We start from the raw sequence: 20,229 nt of genomic DNA, 5'->3' as shown, positions 1-20,229 counted from the left end.
TATCATTAGTAGCGTTGATCAGCAGAAGAATAGTTCGCCAAAGTCGTCAACGTCGCTTAGCAACCGAATATGCTTGGGTTGATAAGTTACCAGACTGCGGAGTGATACAGATGACATGAATCGGCAAAAATAAACACTTTCCTTGACAGCGGTCAAATATGCTGTCAAGGAAGCATATTTCTTGACACCATATTCGCTTTGCGTCGGTGTCCTGTTCGCCCTGAAGGGGCATATTTTTGATAATGACCGGCGACGTTCTATACATTATCCCGCTTATTACACGGCTACTTGCCAAAACGAATAAATAACTTCACATGGTGTCTTTTTACAATTTATTTGTTACCCAGCATTTGTAGTGTTGATCAGCAGAGAAATTGTCCGCCAAAGACTTTGACGTTGCTTAGCAACCGAAGACGCTGGGGTTGAAAAGTTACCGGACTACTTGAGGAGTGATACCAAAGACGTCATTAGAGGCAAAAAGTCCTTTGTTTTCCTTGACAGCGGTCGGTGAATTATCAAACATAATTCAACGCCGGAAGTTGTGAAGAGCCCATGCAAGTGAACGGAGCGTTCCACGGCATTGAGAAGACCCGTGTAATAATCCATAATTATTCAACTGGTGGGTACAAAATTAATCTTGAGAAAATCTGGTGGGGACGCGTCCCCAGCGTCCCTAGTGTAATCAACGCCTATGACCAGAATGCTTAGTTTATCTGTAAAAATCACGAAAAAATCTTCAGGGGAAGGATGCTCCCAGACCCCCCCTTCTGTGTGTGTCTGAGGATGTGTTTGGTAATGACGTAGTATTATTTAATGGCTTATAATAAAGTGTTTGGTGGAGAGTTGACAGAGTGGGAGAGACTAAGTTTGGTCATAACATGTCATCAATTCATAGGAGACTGTGTGTGTGTGTCTGTGTGTGCTACAGCTAAAGCTACAAAGACAGTATACCTCGCACCAGCTTGGCTGCAAAGGTTGAGGTGTGAAAGGTGGGAAATTCCTTTCCACTGAAACAATGGCGACGGTACTTATGAACAACCCCCACACAAATACAGAGGCCATCAAAATAGAGTACGCAATCAAGGCAACGAATGACTCGGCACGCCAAAAATGTGAATAAGAGCTCATCAATAGCAACCCAGAGACACTCTATGCAGAATGCCCGAAGAATGGAAATGCAAACAACTTCATTTTCCATACGTAAAATCCCAAGGCATGGCACACTGCCATAGGGGCACACTATCCCTCCGTTAAAAAAGAGGGCTTTAGCGGAGGATGGACCCTTAAAATAAACACACCCCCTCAGAACGATGCCACAGACGAGTCTCACCTGATAGACCACTCATTCATAGAAATAAGGGATCGCTTCACCCAGATGGAGATGAGACACGTTGAGCTTGAGCAACAGTTTAACACCCTCCAATCAGCACAGACCACAGTCCAGCCTACCACACGCAGCAAGAATGGAGAAAGGGACATGTCGCTCTCTGGACCCTACTGAGAGAACTCCAAGACAAAGAGGAGACAAGGAGAGCAGAGACGAGCCAGCTGAATGAGAAGGTTCAGAAGCTTATGGAGGAAGTCAGGAAGCTTAGCTGCAACGAGCAACCTGCACTAGTGCCCTCCACATCCCCTGAGGAGACCCTGGCCCAGCAACAGGTTGATGACAGCCCCAACACATCAGCAGAAACACATCAGCTGCCTTCCACCCCACCTACCCAAAACAACACTACTGACAGGTACCCCGAAGATACCCCCACATCCAATGAGGAGACACAAAACCCACAGATTGTACATGTACTTTGAAGCAAGCAAGAAGGTGTGTCCACAGCCCTTAAGTGGTCGATGGAGAAAGCTGCCTCCTCCCTGACGCAAAAGTGGTAATCCCTACCCTGCTGCCCAGACAAGACTTCCACCCTGTTCGCACCCTGAACGCCTCAATATCCACAGACTGTGCCTTGAAACCCAACGTTTTCCTTGCACACCACCCCACCATGGAGCCGCACACTCTACGACCAGGTACACATCTACAGGTCAGAGGTCCCGACTAGGGATGGGCATGATTAATCGACGATCGACTAAATGATCGTTAAGAATTTCGTCGATTACGTAAATTCTTCATCGATTAAACTAATGCAGTGTGCAATTAAACATTTTACCACACGGGGGCAATATTTACATTTTCGGCTCCTCCCCGGCAATAAACATCCCGCTTTGAACGGTGAACTCTTTACGCCTTGCAGCTATAAAAAGCTATAAAAACTACAAAATGACTATTAATGCAGGCTATGTGGAAAATGCGTCGACTTTGGCACAGCCTGGCTCCGCCCTCTTCCGCTACGTAGCTAGGGTGGCTGCCGTTGAGTACGAAAAGTGTACATCGCCACACACTTTGACCGTATTCAGTACACTTATTTTCGCCCGATCTGAATCGGAACGCCCTACGTACTCAAACTTAGACTAGTAAGTACGGATAGTATGGATATTGGAACACGGCGATGTAATCATGAAGCGGAAGAGGCCACGGCGAAGTCTGGTGTGGGACCATTATGATTTCAAAAATGACTTCTTGCGGAGCACTATAGGCCTACCACTCAAGGCGAGGTTAGCATCGAAGCAGAAATAAAGAACTTTCTGAGCCCCTGGATTGTGGAAAGTTGTTCCCCCGCCTTGCCAAGTTAGCACGGAGGTATTTGTGCATCACGGCAACGTCGGTCCCCTCAGAGCAGGTGTTTTCGGCGGCTGGACTGACGGTCCCCAGGCTGCGGTCGCGTCTGACCCCAGAGCATGTCAACATGCTCATCTTTCTTAACAGAAATCCGTAGACTGGTTGGTTAAGTTATAACATGATTGTTTTTTTGATATTATTATTGTTATTATTTTGGGAAGAAACTAGGGGTTGTGTTTATTTTTAGTTATGTTTATGAGCACCGGCTTCGAGCTGCATGCTCCGTTGCTTAGAGCAGAGTAGCGCATAACTATTGAACGGATCTGGTTTAACTAAGTTGTTCATTTAGTAATAAAGATCCCAATGAGGGAAACAAGCTGCATTTGTACTTTCATTTTGAATATATATATATTTTTTAATTTGACTGTAAAATATTAACGATTAATCGACTTATTGATCGTTAATTCTCCCGACGATCGATTAAGACAACTTAATCAAATGCCCATCCCAAGTCCCGACCTTTGCAAAGACGCTAAAGGACGTTGCTCTCAACCGCCAGCCCAACACATCACACAGGACTAGCAGAGCCATGGACATCCCACCAAGTCCCACGTCCAATGGCCCCCCTGCAGCCAGACCGCCCCATCGCCCCAGAGTACCCCTCACTCCAAAAAGACCCCTTCCCCCCAGACCGCATAACCACGGGACGTCCACCCACACTCACACACCCGGGAGCCACCAGCCCAGGCCGACACCCCTCTGCCTAGGCTGTGAGCAGGGGAAACACTCCAAAAAGACCCCCTCCCCCCAGACCACACCACCACCAGCCGTCCCCCCACACACATGCACCCGAACCGTGGAGCCACCAACGGAGGCCCACGCCCCTTCTGCCTACCCCACTTCACACGTACTCCCAGGCTGTGAGCAGGGGAAACAGCCCATCCCGAGACCATAGCATACACAGGATGCTCAGTGAGCTCTACACGTTCCTGATCCAGACCTAAACTACTGGACTATCAAACACAAGACACCATGGAACACAAAGCTCTCACTATTTCATCCTGGAATATCCAAGGCCTGAGGTCGACTGCCTTTGGGTCTGAAATGCAGAAACCTAGACTTCATCAAGGAAATCCGAAATACAGACATTGTCATCCTCCAAGAGACCTGGTGTAGAGGAGATGGTCCCACTGGCTGCCATCTAAACTACAGAGAGCTGGTGGTACTGTTACGTATTTTAAGCACATAAGCTGCCACCACATAGACATTAGGAAGCAGGACCGAACATATAAGCCGTAAATACTGTACATAGTCACAAGGGGAGCAGGACCTTACTGAAGGCTGCAATAGCTACTCCATCCACAGAAGGCAGCACCTCAGACAGGTGAGGAAGCCGAGGCTAATACGTCACATATGCCACGCCCACTTCACATAGGCCACGCCCACTCGACGGGCAATAGCTTGTGATTCAAGTGGAGAGGGCAGAGATCAATAGGTAACCGCGGAGAGAACTGGGCTTAAGCCCGGGGCTTGAAGCTCACGATATTGTCCCTCACACGCGTTAGATACAATTCCCTCCCTTTAGCTTCATAGTTACCATACCGAAACATGCCTACTTTAACAAATAAAGTGAGTTAAAAGCGACCAAGGATTGGACCACTTTCTTCCATAAATAACGCAACAGTACCAACCACCAAACTACCAGGGGTGAAACAAGGAAGAGAATTGGGAGGTATTTTAATTTGGTACAAATCCAAACTCACCAACTCTGTTAAATTAATCAAAACAGGGCAATTCTAGATCTGGTTAGATATAGACCAGGGGCGTAGCTTGGGCCGGGGCTTCCGGGGCGGGGCCCTGGGCGTCCGGGGGGCCCCAGCCGCGTGGGCCCCGCCTAGCCCCTGTCGGGCCCCCACGCGGCCACGGCTGCCTGACGGTCGCCGAGCTGGCAGCGGTGTGAAAGCAGCATAAAATGTCTACAAGTGATTGTAGAAAGGAACTGACCGCATTATGTAGACTCTCTTCCCTCATAACATCACAGTCAGGGTGGCTTATATATTTTATCTTCCTCTGCCTTAATGTATGTAATTTGGTTACAGTAGTGATATTTTGGCCAGGAATAAAAAAGTATATACAATCGCACTTAGGCTACTTAATTGATTTTCTTTTATTTTCAACATTTACAAAAGATAGGGCCTGCTGGGAAATCTGTTCGACCAATCACCGTGATGTTTTGAGTGTACATACGACGTACCCTACATGTTACTCCCGAATACCACAATGCAATGCGGTCGTGTTTTTCCGAAGGAGAAGAAGAAACTGATTAACCGCGAAAACGAATATGTTTAATGATTGAGCCTCCGTCTTCGTTTAGAAATGTCAACAATTTATTTGGAATCTAACATAGAAAATGTAACATTCAACATCAATCCAACCTCCAGCTTTCCTCGTGAGAGCCCGGGTTGTTTACATGATGTGGGCGCATCTGTCTGCGTCACACAAATACCCGGCGCATTTACTGACGCACATGACGTTTAAAAATGTTCAGCGTAGTGTCCGAATCCTCGTTTGCTCGTTCCTTATAGTGCACTATATCATAAACACTATATAGGGAATAGTGAGTGAGTGTATAGCGAACGCCCTCGAACACAGCTAGTATCTCCAACTCTAACATATTGTTAAAAGCTAAGCCATACCATTGCAATGTTTAGCAAGCTAAAAAGTGGTGCTAAAAAACGTAAAGAGAAGAAAGGCCTGGATGCGCGCAATTCGAAATGTTTGCACAGCGTTTTTCCTGTACCTCACCATACCAGTGACAGTAGCCACGGCAGAGCGGTCATTTTCCAAGCTCAAATTGATAAAGACTTCCCTAAGGAGCACCATGGCACAGTAGCGATTGAGTGTATTGGCCATACTCTATATCGAGAATGAAAGAGCAAGGAAATTGGCTTTCACCTCTATTATCAACGAGTTCGCTGAACAGAAGGCAGGCAGAGTTAACTTCTGAACGGGTAAGGGGTAAACGGGTTGTTATTTTATTATTGGTTATGGCCGCTGTGCCCTGTAGGAGTATGTTACCATTGGCCATTTTGATTAGGCCATAGTTGTGCTGTTTGGGAAATGTAGTTGTGTGGTCAGCTGAATGGAGTATTTATGTTTTGTTTTTGATAGTAGGCAGTGTGTTGCAAATACAGTGTACGTGGTCCTAATAATGTTTCCGCGATTTTGACGTGTGATCTATGGATGCTAAGTCTCTGTCCATGGTTCTGATGATGATTTTTGCGTTCTCTCGTTGTGGCGGCTGTTGGCTTAGGCCCTATGGGGGAGTGGATGCATTCGCGTGTGTGTGTGTGTGTGTTTGTGTTTGTGTGTGGGGGGGGGGGGGGGGGGTTCGGGGGGTGGGGCCCAGCGCGATCTTGCCCCGAGGCCTAGCACAACTAAGCTACGCCACTGATATAGACAAGGGACATACCGCATCAGAAGAAAACATCCTCCTGTGTGCAACACATATCCCACCACTAGAATCCCAATACTAACCCTACAACGAGGAAAGCTGCTCTATACTAGAGGAGGAGATCAACCACTTCCAGGCCCGTGTTCATATTCTAATCTGTGGTAACCTCAACGCCAGGACGGGACAGGGGCCGGACACCATCAGCACACAGGGAGATAAACACCTACCAGGAGACGAGACCATTGCCTCCCCAAAGTGTCCTGCCAGATATAACTAAGACAAAACTAGAAACAAACATGGACTACAACTATAACAGCTGTGCCGCACTCAGGGACTGTACATTGTCAACGGTAGATCCCGCGGAGACCCCTATGGAAGATACACCTACAGCTCTTTTTTTTATTTTTTTATTCACTGGCTCAGAGTCTGAAAAGAAGGAGGTCAACAGGGAAGTTAAGCGCGCCATAAAAACTGCTAAGCTGAAGTACAAGAACAAGGTTGAGGAAAAATTCTTCCAGGGGAACCTCCGCTCAGCCTGGCAGGGCCTCAAAACCATGGCTGCTGTTAACACCGTTGCTACTGCTACCAACCACAAAACCATCCAGGTGGCGGGTAGTAGCTCTACATCTCTCCCTAACGACCTCAACTCCTTTTTCACCAGGTTTGAGACTGACAACTCCACCCAACTGGCAGATACATTAACAACACTGAAACCTGGTGACTCCACACTCACCTTTAAAACAGAGGAGGTGGTCAGACCCCTCAGGAAGACCAGGGAGAACAGCTCTCCTGGCCCAGACAACATCAGTGGCCGCGTCCTGAGGTTCTGTGCTGAGCAGCTGGGGGGAGTGTTCCAAACCCTGTTTCAGAGATCCATGGACACTAGCACAGTCCCCCAGCTGTGGAAACACTCTATAGTCATCCCCATCCCAAAGAAAAGCACCATCAACACTCTGAACGACCTCAGGCCTGTGGCCCTCACATCCCTGGTGATGAAGGCCATGGAGAGGGTCGTTAAAAAACACATCCTCACTGTAACCGACAACCCGATGGACTCACTACAGTATGCTTGCCGCGCAGGCAGAGGTGTGGACGACGCAAAAGCATTCATCATTGACACTGTACACAAACATCTAGAGCGGCCCAACACATCAGCCAGACTCTTGTTTATAGACTTCTCCTCTGCATTCAATACACTACAGCCCCACATCCTGGCGAACAAACTCACCTCCTACTTCCATCTAGACGACCAGCTCATCCGGTGGATACTGGACTTTCTGACCGACAGGTCACAGAGAGTCCGGGTCAACAACACCTTCTCCGACCTCCGACACACCTCGACGGGCTCCCCTCAGGGCTGTGTGCTCTCACCTCTGCTCTTCATCCTCTATACAGATGACTGCAGATCCACACAGCCTCAGTGTCACCTGGTGAAGTACGCAGACGACACAGTTCTCCTGTCCCTGCTCTCAGGTCCTTCACAGCAGCATGGATCAGCTCTCCAGGAGTTTGTGGAGTGGTGCGACAGCTCATGCCTTGAGATGAACGTGAGTAAGACCAAAGAGATGGTGGTGACCTTTTCTAATAGGCAGAGAGAGCTGGCCGCAGCATCCATCACCTCAATCCACGGGAGGCCGGTGGAGCTGGTGGAGGAGTATAAATACCTGGGCACCATCTTCGACAGCCAGTTGAAATTCTCCTCCAACACTGAAGAGATCCTTAGGAAGTGTCATCGGCGGAAGTATCTCTTAAGGAAACTAAATTCCTTTGGAGTCAGCAAAAACATACTGCTTACTTTCTATTACTCCTTCATTGAAAGCATCTGTACATTTTCCATAACTTGCTGGTTCCACTCCATCACCCTCCAAAACAGAAACCGCCTGGAGAGTACGGCCAGAGTTTGCTCTAAAATAATTGGACTTTCAACAAGAACTCTCTCCTCCATCCACGACCAGCAAACACTCCAGTTAGCCAACAGAATTATGCAGGACCCCTCACACGCTCTACACCCCGCCTTTGAGTGGCTCCCCTCAGGGCGCCGACTACGCTGCCTCGGCTGCAGGACACAGAGGAGAAAAGCAACCTTTGTTCCCAAGGCTGTTCACCTCCTCCACTCCTCCTAAACCCCCCACCCGGGCTTGTGCCCTCCCCACATGGACTGGTGAAGCCGTGAACTCTGTTTTGCCCTCTCACTCCCATTAACTGTTACAACATAAATACCTCGCCTCAATTCATCTCAAATGTATTATAACCAGCATGGTATTTATTAACTGATTGCACTTTATATTTCTGTCATATTTGACACATTTTACACTTTTAAGAGTCAGTTCTCCATTTATAAACATGCACTTTGCATATTTTATACATATTTATATAAATGTGTGTATTTGTAGACACCTGTGCTTGTGTGTATTGTCTGCCAGGTAGCAATGCTGTGTTTTTGTTTTTGTTTGTTTTTTGTTTGGACATGACCCTGTCCGTTGTAATGCTGCTGCTATGTGCCCTCAATTGCCCCCTGGGGACAAATAAAGTTTTTTTGAATTTGAATTTGAATATCTCGGCAGTCGTACTGTATACTATTTTATCACAGACCTTAGCCCTGGATCTCTCATAGCTTTCACAGTCAGCTCCTTAACACCACTATCAGACCACAGCAAAATCATAGCCTACTTACATAGACCAACACCTAACCAAGAGGCATTAAAACCCAAAAAACGACACACTATAAACAAATGCTATAGATGGAAGGAGAGCAGTGTCAAAACATATCAGAACACCATGAAGCAAAATCACATTGAGACACTTCTAGATAACTTCCTAGACCAAAACTTTCAGTGCAACAACGAAGGGATCAACATGGCAGTAGAAAGCCTTAACAACATATTTGACATCCCAGCCTTAGAATCAAACCTGAAGGTCTCAAACAGTCAAACTAAGAACAAAAACAACTTTAACGATAAGTGGTTTGACGACGAATGTAAAAATACTAGAAAAACATTAAGGAACCTGTCAAATCAGAAACATTGGGACCCAGACAACAACAATATCCGTCTCCGTTATTATGAGACCTTAAAACGATACAGAAACACAATAAGAAGAAAAAGGGACCAACATGCTAGGAACCAGATTAACCAAATTGAGGAATCCATAGACTCAAACCATTATTGGGAAAATTGGAACAAACTTAACAAACAAAAACTGGAAGAATTAAGCATTCCAAATGGAGACTTATGGGTAAATCACTTCTCCAATCTCTTTGGCCCCACTGTAAAGAACAAAGAACAAACACATCTACAAGATAAATAACAAACACTAGGATCAATTATTAAAGATTATCAGAACCCACTAGACTCTCCAATCACATTAACAGAACTACAGGACAAAATAAGTTCTCTTAAACTAAAAAAGGCAGGTGGTGTTGATGGTATTCTAAACGAAATGATTAAATATACAGATCTCAAATTCTAATTGGCAATTCTAAAACTGCCCAACACTGTTCTTAGCTCTGGGATCTTCCCCAATATTTGGAACCTAGGACTGATTAGCCCAATCCACAAAAGTGGAGATAAATTTGACCCTAATAACTACAGAGGGGTCTGTGTCAACAACCTCTGTAAAATTCTATTTTACTATTTTACAAACTGACTGACAATAATGCCATAAGCAAAAACCAGATCGGCTTCTTACCAGATTATCGTACAACAGACCATATATTCACATCAAGCACCCTCATTGACCACCAAATTAAACAAAAAAGCAAAGTATTTTCCTACTTTGTAGACTTTAAAAAAGCCTTTGACTCAATTTGGCATGAGGGTCTGTTGTTTAAATTAATAGAAAGTGGTGTGGGAGGAAAAACTTACGACATCATAAAGTCCATGTACACAAACAACAAATGTGCAGTTAAAATAGGAAAGAATCACACAGACTTCTTCCAACAAAGCCGGGTAGTGAGACAGGGATGCAGCTTGAGTCCAACCCTGTTCAACATATACATTAGCCAACTAGCAAGGACATTAGTATAGTCTGCAGCCCCCGGCATAACACTGGTAGACACAGGAATCAAATGTCTGCTGTTTGCAGATGACCTGGTGCTGCTGTCCCCAACCAAAGAAGGCCTACAGCAGCACCTGGATCTTCTGCAAAGCTTCTCTCAAACCTGGGCCCTAACAGTGAACCTTAGTAAAACCAAAGTAATCATATTTGAAATAAGACCAAGCCTCAACAAATACACATTCCACCTAGACACTGTTACTCTTCTAGAGCAAACAAAAAACTATACCTACCTCGGCATAAACATGAACGCCACAGGAAATTTCAACAGAGCTGTTAATGAGAGACAAGGCAAGGAGGGCATTTTATGCCATAAAAAGTAATCAAACTAGACATCCCAATTAAGATCATGGATAAAAATATTTGACGCAGTGATAGAGCCCATTGCGCACTACGGCTGAGGTTTTGGGACCCACTCACCAACCAAGATTTTATAAAATGGGACAAACATCAAATTGAAACTCTTCATGCAGAATTCTGCAAATCAATACTAAAAGTCCAAAGAAAGACACCAAATAATGCCCGTAGAGCTGAATTAGGACGATATCCAATGGTTATTAAAATTCAGAAGAGAGCCCTAAAATTGTATAACCACGGAAAGCGACAGCAACACACTCCACAACAAGGCTCTTACCCACAGAGAGTTACACCCAGTATAGTGTCCCCTTAGCCAGCTTCTCCTGGGAATCTGTCGAACACACAACAACCAACACATCAGGCAAAACCAAATTATAAGAAAACAAAAGGAAAAGTCTTTAATAATAATAGTTAATAATAGTAAATTGGCATGCTATTTGTCCCTTAACAGAGACTACACCGTGGCAGAATACCTGACCACCATGACCGACCGAAAACTGTGGAAATCCTTGACCACAGCCACAGACAGACCTGGCTTCCAAGAGAAGACAGACTGTGCTCCCACTGCACACACAACCAATTAGAGACAGAACTGCACTCCCTGACTTCCTGCCAGTCATACAAAGACATCAGGAATACACACTTCCCACTGATTACAAAGGCATGCAACGACTTCAAAGACCCTCCAGATGCTCACAAACTGCCATACCTGTTGGGAGGGATACAACAATGTGCGAACTTAGCAGCAAGATTTGTCACCTGTTGTGATGAGAGAAGGACCTCAAACTACCCATAGACTCATCCCCCTGGACTCACTCTGTACACAATAATTGCACTAATCCTCCATAATGTAAATACTGTGTATTTAGAGGGTATCTTTGACTTATCTGTTTATACAAGATACTGTCATTTTTGTAATTTTTATAATATCGCACATTTTACTTTTCAAAGTACTTTTATAGTTTAACATTTGATATGTATAGATATTTTGTATTTAAAGGTTCATACTTAATATTATAATATATACCTTACCTTTTTACTTTTAATTTTTATAACACTGTTTATTTTATTGTTCACCTGCTTTGGCAATGCAAATATATATTTCTCATGCCAATAAAGCTTTTTTGAATTGAATTGAATGGAGAGGAGAGGAGAGGAGAGGAGAGGAGAGGAGAGGAGAGGAGAGGAGAGGAGAGGAGAGGAGAGAGAGAGAGAGAGAGAGAGAGAGAGAGAGAGACGTTTGTCTGTTTCTCCAGTGAAGGCAACAGGTCTTCAGGTCCCAATGGGGACAATTATAGGGGCATAGTGGAAAGACTACAGTGTTGGGTGTGTGTTTGTGTGCGTGTGTGTGGGTTTCTATCGGAGCTCTGTCAACAGTCTCTTTCTCTCACACATCCACACACACACAGAAAACAGTTTTCAAACTCACCTCAGCAGCTAAACAGGCGACTGTGCCAAAATAATTGCTGGGAAGTCAATGAATTTGGCCTCGGTAGTTAGGCTGAATAATTACGGTGTCTAGTGCTATGCTAGATTGAAATAATACCAGCATATAGTCACACTGACCCTTCAGCACATATGCTAATCCAGGCTGTTATATGAAAAATGGTACATTTAACATAATCGGGATTCGGAAAACAGAAAAACTCATTTCACAGCAATCGGTCCAAACTCTCCTGAAAATATCTCTCACTCTAAAACACACACACACACACACAAACACACACACACACACACACACACACACACACACACACACACACACACACACACACACACACACACACACACACACACACACACACAATCGTATAGAATTCCTTCTTCATTGGCTCTGTAACAAGTGTGCAAGTGACAGACACCTTTTTATACACTACGAAACAAAGTTCTGAGGATGACTCGCAAATTGAAAGCTGAGTTCTACATTGAGACGATAAAAGGGGCAAATGGTAATGGAAAGCTAATATGGAAAAATTTAAATCAATTATTGAGACGGGACAAGTCCAACTATCTAAGTGATCTACAGCTCCAGGTAAATGATAAGCTAACTAACAATCTAGACATCATTGTAAATTATCTCAACAGATTTTTCATTAGCTCAGTTGAGGAACTGACAAAGCACTTTAACTGCTCGCAGAATCCTCACAATCCTGTCGATGCAAGCAAACCAATGTTTAGCATTGAAGAAATATCTGTCCTGGAGGTAATACAAATAATCTCATCCCTAAAAAGTTCAAAGGCCAGAGATACATTTGGTCTTACTAGTGACTTTTTGAAAACCCATAAAGAGGCTCTTGCTGACCCAATTGCACATCTTGTAAATCTATCCATAAAACAAGGAGCGGTACCATCAACATGGAAGATTGCTAGGGTCGCCCCAGTCTTTAAGGCTGGGGACAAAACAAAATCTGAGAACTATCGACCAATAAGTATCTTGCCCATAATTTCCAAAGTAGCAGAGAAATGGTATGCCACAAAACTGACAGAACACTTAAATAATGGCTATGCCACTCTTCATCCAATGCATTTTGGATTTAGGAAACTTCACTCAACAGAGACTGCTACTTGCTATTTCCTGGAAAACTTAAAAAGCCTGCTGGATAAAGGCGGCTTTGTAGCTGCGGTATTTCTAGATTTAAAGCGTGCTTTCGACACCATTAATCATGACTTGCTTATTGCCAAATTAACCCATTTTAACTTCTCAAACAGCGCCCTCTGTTGGATGAAATCATACCTGTCAGACAGGAAACAGGCAGTTCAAATTGGTGATTCATTATCTTCATATCTAACTTGTTCTGCTGGAGTACCACAGGGCTCAATATTGGGCCCTGTTTTATTCAGCCTGTATGACAATAACTTACCAGATGTCTGTAGAAATATTAAAGTGCAACTATATGCTGACGATACTGTATTATACTGTCATGCCAGCTCAATCCAAGAAGCTGCTGCAGTACTCTCAGGAGCCATGGTGCCAGTGTCCCATTGGCTCCAAAACTGTTGTCTACATCTGAATACAAAAAATACTGTCTGTATGTTGTTCTCCCGACAGCCAACTGCGGGACAGCAACCATCAGTCATGGTGGGTGGTGAGAGACTTGAGGTGGTTGAATATTTTAAGTACCTCGGGGTCATCTTCGATTCTAACCTTAATTTTAAGCAGCATGTTAAGAAAGTTAAAAACACAATTAAATTTAATTTATCAAATTTCAAGCATATAAGACCTTTCCTGACTATGGAGACAGCAAAGACTTATATGCATGCAATGATATTTACTCACATCTCGTACTGTTACACAACATGGTCACATACATCTGAGAGCACTTTAAAACCAATCAAGTCTTTATTCAAGAGAACTCTTAAAACACTAGACAAAAAACCTATATCCTACCATTATTGCAAAATTACAAATAAACACAAAATCATGGACTTCGATAGTTTTCAGCTTTTTTTGGATGCTTGTCTAATCTTTAAGGTTCTGAACGGTCTAACCCCTCCACCATTACAGAATTTTATAAAGAAGAAATCCTCTACAATACATACCAGAGCACTAACTAGAGGTGACTGCGAAATACAACGCCGCAAGACCAAATTTGGTCAAATGGTGGTGTCCATCAGAGGAACACAGTCCTGGAATGTATTACCATCTCATGTTAGAGACTGTGCCACTTACACCACCTTTAAAAAGACCCTTAAACAGTGGTTAGTAGCAAGCCAGACCTGCTCTCATATGTAACCTTTGGTCATTCTACTTTTTTTTTTACATGGACTCTTTATGTGAATTGGGACCTATTTTGTGTGTAAAAGTGTTTTTTTTATCTATTTTGTATACTGGTATGTTGTTTTTATGTTCTTGACTTGCCTTGGGACAACGGATGAAAATTAGCAATTAAGCTAACTCCGGCATATTTATATTGATGCTCTGGCTGACATGTTGATTAATGTGCACTGTCCTAATCAAATAAATAAATAATAATAATAACTTCCTCTCCCCTTCCATTTCATACCTTCCTCTCTTTCTCTCTGTCTTATCTCTATCTCTCTTTGTCTCTATTTCTCTCTCTGTTTCTCTCTCTTTGATGTGCAGGCAGTCGTGTGTGCTGAGTGTGTCAGCAGTGATCAGTATTTAGTTCCAGTGAAGCCATGCCGTCCCGTTAACCTCGAAGAACCACGGCTTGGGGAGGGCCCTGATTATGCAGAGTCTGTGTGCCTGTGCTACTTTGTGTGGGTGCCTGTATCTTGTGTTTCTCTCTGTGTGGCTCAAATGCATATCAATGTGCATGTGTGTGGATATGTTAGTGCATGCACACGTGTGCTTGTGTGTATGTGTGTGTGCGTGTGTGTGTGTTTGTGTGTATGCATTTTTGTGCTTGGGTGTGTATGGATGTGTTAGTGTGCGTGTGTGTGTGTGTTGTGGCATCCCGCCCCTGAAGCCTCGGCCGTCACGGGCCCGAGGGACCGTGACGGCCGGGGTATACCGCCGCCACCCACCAGCCGGCGACGGAGAGCACCGGGACCGTCCCCCCAATCAGCGGGATGGGGGACACCTGGTGGCTGGCAGGAGGAAGGGCGGAAGCCAGCATAAGGCGACGGACCCGGAGCACGGGAAGGGAAGACACACGCATGGACTGCAGAGGCTTGAGGCTCACGGAGACCCAAGCGCACCATTGTCTTATCGGACCATTGAAATAAACGCCGGAAAACGGCTTAAACTAACCGCTGCCTTGTGTCGTAACTCAGAACCCCGGCACAATCTCCAAGCCGGATACCACATATGGTGGAGAATGCAGGCAGTCTGAGCGCTCCCACTACCACTACCACACCATGCAGAACCCGGACGGAGCCGCGGCGTTGGCTGCCCAGCAACACCAGCGGGAGACCACCGAGAGCCTCGCCCTGCTCCGCGAGGCTGTGCTGCGGCTGACTCAGCACGCCGTCCGCGCTGCGCCGACCGCCACCCCGACCAGCCGCCTCACTAAGCTGGGACCGGAGGACGATGTGGAGGCTTACCTCGAGGTATTCGAGCGGACTGCACAGAGGGAAGCCTGGCCAGAGGAGCAGTGGGCGCACATAATAGCGCCGTTCCTCACCGGACCCGCCCAGCAGGCGAGCCAGGACCTGCCGGCGGACATCGCCCGCCAGTACCCGGCGCTCAAACAGGCCATACTGGCCTATTACGGGCACAACCTCGCGGCGCGCGCAAAGCGCGCGCAGGATTGGCGGTTTGACGCGCAGGGAGCTGTGCGCACACAGATCGCGCAGCACAGCCGGCTGGTGAAGCGGTGGTTGACAACGGGTGAGGGCCCCAACCCGATCGACCGGGTGATTATCGACCACACCCTGCGGCGACTCCCGCCGGACGCCCGCCGCGTGCTGGCCCACCATCATCCTGCCACCGTGGACGACCTGGTCCTACAGCTGGAGAACTGGCAGGTGGCCCAGCTCCTGAACGTTAGACCCGCCCCAGCCCCACGGCGCACCAAGCCCAGCCAAGACCCAAGGGGACCCCCTGTCAGGACCCCGGCTCCCGGCTTCACCCCACCGAGCGGAGGACCGGTGAACCAGGAGGTGCGGCGCTGCTTTGGGTGCGGCCAGCCCGGCCACATCGCTCGCTATTGCCCGAGGGGACGGGATGTATCGATGCCGTCAGCATACGCGGATCCGGGGGTGGATCACACGTGCATGTTGGCGACCTGCTGGTCGCAGGGAACCTCGGGCAGTCCGACGATCCCGACGCGGGTCATGAACCGGGACACGCAGGCCCTCTTGGACACTGGCAGTGCGGTTACCCTCCTTCGCCCCGACCTGGCGGGGGGGAAGGCAGGGGAACCTATGGAGGTGGCCTGCGTTCACGGGGACACCCGGACCTACCCCACGTGCCACGTGGTTATCCGCACCCCACACGGGGTGTTCACAATCAGGGCGGGGATTGTCCCCCACCTACCGGTCCCCGTGTTGATCGGGAGGGACTGCCCGATCTTCCACCGGCTGTGGGACCCGACGCGGGAGCTACGGAGCTGGAGAGGCCCTCCCCGCAGAGGGGCGCGGGGGGTTCGGCAGGCCTACGGGGCCACCCGGCGTCCATCATCCCCGGGAGAGCTGACGGCGGAGGACGAGGAATCGGAGGGGAACGGACCTTCCCCACCGGGGACCCCGGGGCACACAGCGAGAGGTCCCGTCCGGAGTGAGACACCGGAACCTACCCCCGACACCACGGAGACCCTCACAGCCTCCGAGCAGCCGGACCCACCGGAAGACCCGGAGAGCTCCCCCCTCACTGAGTTCTCGGACTTCTTACCAGAGAGGGGGGAAGGCTCGTCCCGACCCGGCCAGTCCGCCCACCGCTCAGCTCCAGGATGAGGCCCTCAAGCACGCCTGGAGCCACGTCCTGGTTCACGACGGGCACCACATCCGCACTTCAGCACCAGGGGGGGTCTGTTGTATAGAGTAGCCTCCGGGGAGGGGGGAGTGAGGGAACAGCTAGTGGTGCCTCGCCCCTATGTTAGTAAGGTGCTTTTTATGGCCCACACTCACCTCCTGGGGGCCCACCTAGGCATGGACAAGACCCGGGAGCGGGTCCTAGCCAGGTTCTATTGGCCGGGGGTTAAGCGGGATGTGGAGCGCCACTGCCAGGGGTGCCCTGAGTGCCAGCGGGTAGCCCCCCGGTCCATCGCTAGACACCCCCTCATTCCCATGCCCATCATTGAGACCCCCTTTGACCGCTTAGCATTAGACATCGTGGGGCCCCTTCCCAAGACCAGCCGGGGCCACCGCTATATCCTGGTGCTAGTGGACTATGCCACCCGTTACCCCGAGGCCCTCCCCCTGCGCGCCGCCACCGCCAAGGCAGTCGCCCGTGAACTAATGCTCCTTTTTAGCCGGGTGGGAATAGCAAAGGAGGTGCTCACCGATCAGGGGTCGTGCTTCATGTCACGGGTGATGAAGGAGGTCCTCAGGCTTCTGCAGGTGAAGCAGCTCCGGACCTCGGTTTACCACCCCCAGACAGACGGCCTGGTCGAGCGCTTCAACAAAACCCTAAAGCAGATGCTCAAGAAGGAGAAGCTGCTTTGTTTGTGTGTATAAAAAGACGCCGTAGTTTGTGAACGGCAGTGACTCTATAGATCCACTCAGGCTGTTGTCGTTGTTGTTTTTCTGCACGATAAAGTCTTTTGTCAATTCTTGCTCCGGACCCCTCGATTTCTTTTGCACTCTCTCTCTTAAATTAGTCTAAGTGTTTTATATCTCGATTAATCTCCGACACCTCCTTCCCTCTCCATAGTCCTGGCTCCCCATCTCATACTGCCCTGAAGAATTCAAGTAGAACCATGGAAAAGCTAGTTATCCTGTTGTCCACACAACAAAGGCTCGGAAGAGCGCTGAATCTAATTTGTGCGTAAACATTATCATTTCATATTCATAGTTGCATTTTTAAGCATTTTTACCTCACTGCCATTTAAGGAGCCACTTTAAAGCAACAGGAAAACTAAATATACATGTGGAACTACTTTCTAATAAGCGGTTCAGAGATACCATGAAGACCACTGTACTCCAGTAAACACTTCAACAGGGGGGTATACCACGAACCTCGCTGAACATACCCAGGCTTTCTTGGGAAAACCTGGCTCAACAGAACTGCAACTCGCAATCAGAGTTAAATGGTACCACGACGCTCACTTTTGATTAAATTAGTTGAACCAGGTTTTCCGCTTTAGCTTCAATGCGCATTCACATAAAAGGGGCGTTAATCGTGTCATTTGACTCACCCTTATGCAAAATAAATCGCGTGAGAGCGGTGTATTTCATCCAAGGCGAGCAGTGTATTATTATGAACTCCAACGAGGAATTCAAAGTTCAAATCACAGCCAAGGGGAACACGGTTGCCCATAAAAATATTATGTATCATCATGCCATTTACCCCCGTGTATGTGGGGCCCCATGTTCGCTCGTAACGAACATGGGGCCAAGTCAAAAATAAATATAAAAATATTATTCAATGTGGTAAGTTGTAAGCATCCATTTGAATTATTTCAGGTGAATCTAGCCATTTGGTTTTCCGACTATGGAGGTGATTTTTCTTAACAATTCTCACAGCTATAATATGAATTTGTAGAATAAAAAATGCCTAGGCCTAGTTGTGTCACTGACATAGTGGTTTTATAAGGGATAATGGACAACACGGCACTTAGGTTAATGTACGTTGAAAGTGCGGGGCCACCTTCGAACTTCAAACACAGACACACTGCACAACAGTAAAGGCTAGATTCCACCGGAGGCGTACGCGCCGCGGCACGGCTGCGCAGCGGTCACCGCTGCTGATCGCTTCCACTCTAATCAATGAGACCATTTCCACCGGGCGCGCCGCGGAACGTTTCAGCAGCGTCCCAGGAGCGGCTTGCCGCGCCGCGGCGCTATCTGTCAATTTCAACAGAGCAGATCGAGCAGGGCTGGAAGTGAAAAAGTAAAAGCCATAGAGCATCCGGTCAATTTTCAAAATAAAACACAATACTCAGCTCATGTAACTTCACATCAACATTACTACGTCATGACTGGTGGCACCAGGTCAGCAGTCAATCAATCAAAGGGTCTCAGAGGGTCGGCAACATGGATGACGAGAGACTCATTGTCGAAGTTCAGCAACATGAAGTCATTTATGTACCAAATCATCCTTTTTATAAGGAAATCGTCAGAAAGGACAAAGCGTGGCATTTAATTGCAATAGTTTTGGGAGTGGAAGGTGAGTACATTAGGTTTAGGATTATCGCGTGATCTCGTGATCTCGCGTGAATACGGCTGGCTCGCAAGGCAGCGCTACACTGCCGTTACGCGCCCGGGAGGAATGGACGCAGGGCAGAGGACGCAGCCGTTCTGCGGCGCAGCCGTTCCGTGGCGCGTACGCGTCCGGTGGAATCCCGGTGTAAGATCACGGCTTCTTTGTGGAGCATTGCCTACATACGGTCCAACAAGGACGATCAAATAACGAATACCCTCTGATGAGAATCTGTATCTCTCATAAAGAATATCGTCAGACAATGCCAAGGGATCGGTTCTGTCCCGAAAAACCCTCTGTCTCCGGAGAGACGCCTGTACGATAAGTGCGCCGAGGTCCACGGGAACACCCACAAGTGGTGACGCCATTATCGGAGGAGGGGCTAGGAAGCTGCGCACGCCGATTTAATAAGCCGATCTTCGGGTAGACTGCTGCGTTCGAGTATTCTCGGAACTGTCTCGGAATTTTGCTCAGCCACCACTGAGTTCAACCGAGATGGCGAGTTCGCCGTCCGAGGAAAAGGGTTGTGTTTGTGCGTGTCGCTAGGCAACGTCCTCGGACCTCCGAGACGGATGGATATTAAAACGCAGCATAAGCTGAAAAGCTGCTCCCGACCAGGTTTGGTTGCGAGCATAAGTCACCATGGTGATACAGCGACGCTTAAAGAGATCGACTTTCGTTGTACAGCTAACCCAGGCTTTCAGCTCAACATATCTCGCTAACCCTCTAATCGAGCTTCGTAGTACAGGCCGAAGGACCGCCTATAGGGGAAGCCATTCAACACGCCGCCTTTATTTAGCCCGCTATTCAGATCAGAAGATACTGCCTGCTGATCATTCCGGTAGCAGTGTGTTCTCTCTCTTTCCTGACTTCGTACTTAAGGCAAGCTGAACATCACATTACAAGTGCATCAATGTCCTCAATAGACAGAAA

At 47.4% G+C, this 20,229-nt stretch overlaps 2 protein-coding genes across 2 annotated transcripts in view; one reads left to right on the top strand and one right to left on the bottom strand.

The window, feature by feature from the left end:
* The window catches only part of LOC132453326 (zeta-sarcoglycan), a 607,697-nt gene that overhangs the window by 253,441 nt on the left and 334,027 nt on the right, over positions 1 to 20,229 (bottom strand). The window lies entirely within an intron of this gene.
* Positions 1 to 20,229, top strand: part of LOC132453325 (uncharacterized) — a 268,078-nt gene that overhangs the window by 226,978 nt on the left and 20,871 nt on the right. The gene's annotated exons all lie outside the window — the stretch shown is intronic.

Source organism: Gadus macrocephalus, chromosome 3 (assembly GCF_031168955.1).
Source record: "Gadus macrocephalus chromosome 3, ASM3116895v1".
Taxonomy (NCBI): Eukaryota; Metazoa; Chordata; class Actinopteri; order Gadiformes; family Gadidae; genus Gadus; species Gadus macrocephalus.
The sequence above is the reverse complement of the archived record's forward strand: the minus strand, read 5'-3'. Positions and strand labels throughout refer to the sequence as shown.